The sequence below is a fragment of the Cylas formicarius genome, unplaced genomic scaffold (genome assembly GCF_029955315.1).
Source record: "Cylas formicarius isolate icCylForm1 unplaced genomic scaffold, icCylForm1.1 PGA_scaffold_8__14_contigs__length_24414737, whole genome shotgun sequence".
Classification (NCBI taxonomy): Eukaryota; Metazoa; Arthropoda; class Insecta; order Coleoptera; family Brentidae; genus Cylas; species Cylas formicarius.
In genome coordinates this window covers 10,643,235-10,650,581 of record NW_026844361.1, presented here as the reverse complement: position 1 = coordinate 10,650,581, position 7,347 = coordinate 10,643,235, and positions in this window count along the sequence as shown.

The window sequence follows — 7,347 nt, the reverse complement described above, 5'->3', positions numbered from 1 at the left end:
TATTATATAAAAATAATTAATTTTTTTACCGTTACCGTAAATAAATTAAAGGTCATTAAGAAAAACGGATTCAATAAAATAGTAGTAAATGTAGTTGAATTACTCTATAGCCCCTAAAGTAATGGTTTGGGTTAGTTAGGGGATGTTTGTAACAAAATTTCATTGAACATTAGATAAATAGGGCAAGTGTATGCGTATTTATTATCCGAAGGTGGCGCTGCTGACAACAAAACACACCGTAACAGTCAATAAAGCCTTATTTTTGGCTTTGTTGAAAATGTTGATAATTTAAAAGGTATTTTTCCATTGTGCCATCAAACTAGCAGATAGGTTTAAAGAATAAGGTTTTAATCACATAATATATTATTAGGATATTTTTTATTTAATCGGGTTTGTGTTTGGATTTGCAACAGGTAAGCTTTTTCTTTAACTTTTAATCTCAACAGGCGCGTCCACATTGCGGGAGTGGGCCTAGCTTTCGAGCTGGTGGCTAAATTTTGTTGAAGAAGTTAGATATTGGCTGATCAAAGGATTAGAGGAAGTCACTCTTGATCACAAATTACCTGACCCTCCTGATCTAACTCCTCGATACTCGGAAAAACCTTAATCTGTTAAAACACCTAATCGAGAGCCTCGGAATGGAACGGACAAGGCATCTCCAGCAAAATAAATGAAGAACTTCGTATAGTAGAAATCCAACTGGCAGTTGTAAGGGAAACTGAAAGAAAGGACAGGGCTCCGAACACCTGCGACACTACAATCCCTATAGTGGAGTGTCAGTGTTTATAACATCATGGGAACCAATTAGCGAACCAATCATTAAAATGAACATGACATGGTGCGGACGTAAACTGAGGATATTCAATTAACAAAAAGGACGAGTTCTTTAAACAGCTACACTGAGAAATGTCAAGTATCGGCAGCTCAAGATAGGTTATAATACTCGGCGATCTAAACTGAAGAACGGGAACCAAACTAAGCGACAAAGTTGGGGGAAGATTTTGCGAGAACATAACAAACGACAATGGCTTTCAATATTGAATGGATTCTTCCAGTATTTGTTGACCCACAAGTACACATGGGAAAGAAAACCAAGAGACCTACGATCCATAGTAGATTATACCATTTTCCGACAGACCACATTTATGATAGTTTGCGACGTCAGGGTACATAGAAGAGCTACATGTGTCAGCGATCATCATTTGCTTAAAGCTAAGATCCTTCTACAACCAAACTCGGATAGAAGGCAAAGCCAAGGGCCCTCCATGAAAAAAGCCAATCTGCGGAAATAAGGCAACCTAAATATAATCTAGAAAGCTTAGAACATGAAAGCACTAAAGACCTATACAAAAAGATAATCCAGCAAAGCAAAACAGAACACTCCGAATGCATTAAGCAATGCCTAAAAGAAGCAGCTCAAGAAGCGTTGGGATACTGCGACAAGAGAAAATAAACAAATAAATAGAACAAACCCTATTGGTGGGACAAAGAAATTCAGCAGGATATTAAAGACAAAAAATCAACTTTATCTGTCCAGTAAATCCAACAACGACATGATTGCATTCAAACAAGCACAAGCCCAAGTAAGAAGAAAGATAACCAAAAGGAAAATGACTCATGGGAACAAGATTGCACCAAATTAAATACCTACCTGGGAGAAACAAAAAGTAGTGGGAGCTGGGAACGTACTTAAATCACTACGCCAAAACAAGAAGCGAGAGCTTGTATCCCCTATCAGCAGAAGTATATGGGATGATTATTTTAGAAAGTTTTTAATAGAAGATCGAACACATATCTCTGAGCCTGACAATTTAAACAGAGTGCACATCTCGGCATCGCCGGCCAGTATTAGCGTGAAAGAGGTAAAAGATGTATGCAACATTCTAAAGAACAAGGAGGCACCCGAACCTGGTAATATCCCTTCAGACCTAATCAACTATGGACCACAAAACTATACTAACACTGAATAGGCCTTTTCCAAAGATGCATCAATAACGGTGACAACCCGGAAGAATGGAAATTATCCTATCTCACCCCTATCCACAAAAAGGGTGCCAAGGAAAACTGTGACAAATACCGAGCTACAGCGCTAACGAGTACAATCGGCCGAGTATGCGAAAATATATTAAAGACAAGAAGAGAGCACGGGTACTCAGACAGTGAAGCAGAAGAACATGCGGGTTTCAGAGCAGGACGATCTACTGCTAACCATTTCCTCTGAGTCACCCAACTCATTGAGAAAATGTCAGCTTTTGGTCGGGAAATACATCTCCTCTTCGTCCATTTAAAAAAAGGGTACACCAGCATAACATTATGAAAACTATGGCAGGCACTAGATTGACCAAATCTGAAGGTCAATCTAACTTTATAGAAACTTTTACGTTAAAATCAAAGCCAACATAAAATGTCCAACGGATTCGCACGGAATACGGAGCTTAAACAAGGATGCTGCTTGTCACCCACTTTGTTTGAGATGTATCTCGAACAGGCACTAAAAATATGGAAGAAAAAATGCAAAAATATGGGCATCCCACTGAACAACGCAAACCTATATACCCTGAGTTTCGCAGACGATCAGAATATAATAGCACAAGACTTCGATGATATAGAATACATAACTCGACAGCTAATTAAAGAGTACAAGACATGGGTCCTAGAAGTGAACATCTTAAAGACATGTGTATAAGACCTTTCCCTAGAAGAAGGACGGATCACCAAAACTTGCCAAAGCTACCTGGGAATGAATATATCACACAGTCACGCAATTAGAACCTTGAATACTCAAGGCATAAAAGCTATTGCGGGGATCCTGTGGGACTAAAAAATCAAAAACGATACAGGCATTTAATATATAATTGCATTATAAAAAGCATAGTCATATATAGTTGTGAAGTTTGGCAACTTAAACAAAAGGCCACGAGAACACCGGAGGTCACAGATATCGATTTCTGGAGGAGAGAAGCAAGAAGATCGAGACTCGAAAGAACCCAAACGAAACAATTCGCGCAGTCATGAAAATGGGCCACACAATAACGGACGAAATAATAACAAAACAGCTAAGGACATGTCCGAAGAATGGAGGAGCGGCCAAGTAAATCACTTGGATGCCAGCGAGAAGAAGGAAGAGAGGAAGACCAATAAAGAGGTGGAGAGAGGGCATTAATAGCGAGATCAGAGGATTGGAGGAAAAACTGTGGAATGACAGGGAAGAATGGAGATTGAGAATCGAACGACGTCGACTTATATATATATATATATATATATATATATATATATATATATATATATATATATATATATATATATATATATATATATATATATATATATATATATATATATATAACACTGTGTGTTCGAAGTGTTTTCGGAGCGCGAGCATTGAAGATGCCAAGTGAGATTTTGGCGAAACGTCTGCAGGATTCCAGTCGGATGCAAGATTTGCAGGATTCCAGTCGGATGCAGGATTCCAGTCGGAGTTCAACGAGCGAACGGATGATATCCCGGAATATAGTGTCATCACATTTTTCCATCCGTGAATCAATACGTGAGTATATATATATATATATATATATATATATATATATATATATATATATATATATATATATATATATATATATATATATATATATATATATATATATATATATATATATATATATATATATATATATATACATATATATATATATATGGAAACAATGGAGCCATTCCAAATGTAACCTCCGCCAGAGATGTGTTACAAGTATAAAATGTATAAAATCATCAATATTTACGTGAATTGTTTTGGGATCGAACTCTTCCACACTGTGTGACATTTAACACGTTGTCATTTGTATTTTCCAATAAAATTTTCTACTAAACGTTATTATTATATTATATATTCTGGCGCTTTAAGCGCTACCGACCCAATTTTTCTGCTATCCCACACACTGCGGCGGCATCTAAACCACATAATTGTTTAAAAAGAAAACCTCATAGGGCACACCCTGTTAGCGTAGACTGCGTCGCGCATAACATATACCAAATCAGAAGTAATTAAAAATGAAAGCTGAAGACCGAGGAGTGGCGCAGTCGTAAAAAGACGTGGCGGAGGAGTAAGAAATAGAAACGAAGGCGCATTAAAAAGGGGCCGCCGCCACTCTATATGGCACTATTTGTAACTTGTTTTTTGCTCGTCTATAGTAAACCTAGACGATATGGGAGGAAAGGTATACCGTGAAAGACCGCGGTACCCGTGTGACAGATACAACGCGGTTTATTGTATTGTTAGAAGTCTGGCCGGGAACCTACACACACACGCGCGGATTGATAAAAATTGTTTAATAATTATGGCCGAGGTACGCCCAGCGAGCGTGTAGCTGTCAATACGTTCTTTCGCTAAAGAAAAATATCACGGACCGACGAAATTGAGACGTCACGCCGGATGCGGTCGTTTTGTAGGCTAATTGGTGTTTATTTTGCGTTTTTTTTTTGGCCGTGGTCCGATGTTTTCGCGAAACTTCCCATATAAAGTGTTTATCAATGTGTACGTGAATTATCCCTGAGCCGACCCTACGGTGGACTTTTAGTACGTTTCCAAAAGTATTACGTCATTAATCCTTATTTAAACCTGGAGAAAAATTTAATATTTATTTTGTTTTCTTCGGTTTTCTTACGTTGTTATTCATCCTGGACGGTCGTTTTAAGCGCATGGGAGTCTAGGTTTCATGTTAGCTGTAGAACATTTATTAGATTCAAGATTAGATCAAGCTTGCTTTGTAAAACCCGAAGAACAAAACTGGTACAGGCTGACCAATCGTACAGGATTGGCCGGTACAGGTTCAGGTTGTTACGACAACGTCCTGGAAACTCTACTCGTCCTGGATTGTCCCGGATCTTTCAATATTTTCTCTTGCAACTGTTTCCCGCTCTTTTGCCGCAGCTTCTCATAAAACAAGTTTACTTATACAATGTAAGGAAATATCAGCAGTAAAATGTACAAAAATCCATAGAGAACTCGAGTGCAAATAAAAGCTAATTTCAACAAATATGCTCCAGACAGATCAGTTAAGTACAAATCGTTCCATAGAAACAACTATAGTTGAGTTTTACTTGACAAGCGAGGAATACCGCTCAGAATCTCACAGTGGATATATTTAAATGGGTATTACTTCAAAACATACCACATTACTCAGAAATTCAACCCTCAATAGAAACTATTTCACGAAATATCTTAAATAAAGGAATTTGTAACCAATGAAAGGTGGAAGATTGGTAAGCTAATGATATCAATGTTTGTGTCCGATAACTTGAGGTTTTTGATAATTGTACAAAAAAAGATAAAAGTTTTTTTATACACAAAGATATTTTCTTTCCAATAAATTAAAAAATATATATATTTTGTTTTTGTTTTTACATGAGTTACGAAGTTGGTCATCATGTAAAATAAGTAAGTTATAAAACACCAGGTTTTATAAATAAAGGAACGGAAACGTTTTGGATATAATAATATAAATCTTTTAGTATTTATTGGACGTCTTACAGAACTTGTGTAATAGAATACAAAACTATCATATCTGTTATGAAACCTAAAGCTTCTTATAAACCACTTATAAATATCGGTTCCATTATAATACAACCAAACCAGATTTCTTTACGTATGTAATACGGGAGATTTTGGAAAATATTTCTTCAATTCGTCAGTTACTCATTGGTTTTGAAAATCTGCAAATGATTCATAGGACTATTCTTTTATTTATGGTTCAAGTCTATTTAGAAATTACAATAGGGTAATTAAGAAAAACAAGAAAAGAGAAAAACATGTAAAGTCAACTGGCATTTTCGGTGACCAATAGTATTATTAAAAATGGAAGTGAATGTTAGCTGGCGGTGAATCTAGCCGCAACGGCTAACACATATAATATTACTATTAAAAAAATTATAACACCCTAAATTACAATTATATCAAGAGAGCTGAAATTTTGATTAGTTTTATAAAAAAATAACAGCCTATGTTTATTGCGTTTACTATCAACCAATTAACCAAAGTAGAAAATTTCAGCTTTCTGTCGAAGATGACGCAAAAATGGTAGCCCACTCCTGGACTACTAGTTACATTATAATAACTCTAACTCTTATTATTTGCTTTAGAAACACCAATAACTCTCAACATTCTCTTCTGCTTCGTATGTTGAGAGCTGCAAACCTTCAATCTTTAGACCTGGATCTATTTACGATCTCACATAATTTCTTAAAGAAGACACTCACCGTTAGACTATTGGATCGACGTTCGCTATCTTATTCGTAATCTTCTCTTGCTTTTACATATTTATAGTATACTACACAATAAATAACTCAGAGCCTATCCTTTTTTCTTTCTTTTCTTTTGCCTTCTCTGTGATAAGATAATTCTGAAATGTTAGTAATACTGTTAGTATTATTTTCTACGCAGGACTCAATTCATCGCGTTTATTTAATTTGCTTTTCTTTTTCACATTTTTTTTGTATTGCTATTGTTATTAACTATGCTTTACATAATATTATGTACTTATATTTGGACTCCTAAGAGATCAGTGTTGTGGGTTTAACCTGTTTGTGCCCAAAAGAGCAAGTAAATAAAAAAATAAAATCTAATATTGCAAAATAAACTAAAAAACATGAATAATTATAAAGCTTGGTTCATAATACCTTCCCTGATTACTCAGTCTAAGGGTGCATGAGATTGCTGAAAAAGTTTGATTGGTATGCAGTGCAATGCAATTGTAGAGTTGATGAATTTGTTGATAAGTTTACGGTCTACATGAAATGGTTGACAAGTTGAATGAAAATTTTTTATATTGAAAATACTTCATTCACTGAGATGTATAATATAAACTCCATACTGATGATACACAAGATGTGTGGTGTGTGATGTGGAAAATATAAAGTTTTGATGATTGTGATGATGATATGGGATGAAAAATCTAAATGGTAGGTCAGTAAAACAAAACTGAATTGATCAAGTTTTTCCTCTTGCATTTACCACCTATGAAGGTCAGTTCAGTTTATTCAGTAGAGAGTTTAGTTTATTCAGTAGAGCGTAAAATGTTTAAAGCGGTACTAAATTTTGTTGAAACATCTTCAGGTTACCTTCAACATCCTGTAGTAGTTGGTTGGCGTTTATGTGAACTAGCCATTGGTGAACAATGGCTAGTTCACATAACATGTGCATAATTTTTGCATTGGTGTTTTATCGAGTGAAGGTAGTACCACTCGGCTCTCTAAAGGTGTGTCAAGTATGTTTAATTTAGCTATTTATAATTTAATTATGAAAAATTTAATATTGTTGCATTATAATTTTACACGCCAATGATTCATACGTTG